This window comes from Apium graveolens, chromosome 9 (assembly GCF_009905375.1).
Source record: "Apium graveolens cultivar Ventura chromosome 9, ASM990537v1, whole genome shotgun sequence".
NCBI classification, from domain to species: Eukaryota; Viridiplantae; Streptophyta; class Magnoliopsida; order Apiales; family Apiaceae; genus Apium; species Apium graveolens.
This window is the reverse complement of record NC_133655.1, coordinates 31,025,204-31,026,240: the sequence shown is the minus strand read 5'-3', so window position 1 is coordinate 31,026,240 and position 1,037 is coordinate 31,025,204. Positions and strand designations below refer to the sequence as shown.

Sequence of the window (1,037 nt, the reverse complement as noted above, 5' to 3'; positions counted from 1 at the left end):
TTGAGGATATGATTGCCTTTGAGGATATTGTAGAGATTGCATGAATCCAGGCGGATTAAACTATTTACTTACACCTTGCTGATATGGTTGCTGAACAATATTCTGAATATTGCTCCAGCTGAAATTGGGATGATTTCTGTTATTAGGATGATAAGTAGCTGGCACAGGCTACTGCAGTCGCTGATAATTGTTCACATACTGAACAGATTCATTAATGAGAGAACACTGATCTGTAGCATGAGAGCCTGCACAAAGCTCACAGACCATAGCTATCTGATTGACTCCATAGTTGGCTAAAGAATCGACCTTTATAGACAGCGCTTGGAGCTGCGCTGCAATAGCTTTGCCTGCATCAACTTCCAAAATACATGCTACCTTCCCAGGCATCATCCTTTGAGTTGGGTTTTGATGCACATTTACAGCCATAGTTTCAATAAGATTATAGGCTCCAGTATAGCTTTTGGCCAACAAGGCACCTCCAGCTGCTGCGTCGAGCATGGGCCGAGATTGGGCCCCCAAACCATTGTAGAACCCAGTGATCACAATCCAGTCAGGCATACCATGATGTGGACACTTTCTCAACATCTCTTTGTAGCGCTCCCAAGCTTCGCACATAGATTCTGTTGGTTGCTGCGCAAACTGAGTAAGAGCATTCCTCATAGCTGCAGTCTTGGCTATTGGATAAAACTTCACTAGAAACTTTTGGGCAAGATTTTGCCAAGTAGTAATGGACCCAGCTGGTTTAGAATGTAACCAGTCCTTAGCTTTATCCCTCAGAGAGAATGGGAAAAGCCTCAGCTTGATAGCCTCATCAGTAACACCATTATATTTGAAAGTACCACAGATCTCGACAAAATTCCTGATATGCATGTTGGGGTCTTCAGTAGCAACACCTCCAAAAGAAATAGAATTATGTACCATTTGAATAGTGCCCGGTTTGATTTCAAAAGTATTAGCCTGAATAGCCGGATGAAGGATGCTTGACTGAATGTCATAAATTTTAGGCCGAGAAAAGTCCATAAGAGCTGGATCTGCTG

The 1,037-nt window shown here is 42.8% G+C and overlaps 1 non-coding gene across 1 annotated transcript; it reads left to right on the top strand.

The window, feature by feature from the left end:
* The first annotated feature begins 556 nt into the window (after positions 1-556).
* Positions 557-663, top strand: LOC141688116 (small nucleolar RNA R71). The gene has a single exon (XR_012561580.1). It is a non-coding gene; the product is annotated as a small nucleolar RNA R71 (small nucleolar RNA).
* The last annotated feature ends 374 nt before the right edge of the window (positions 664-1,037 follow it).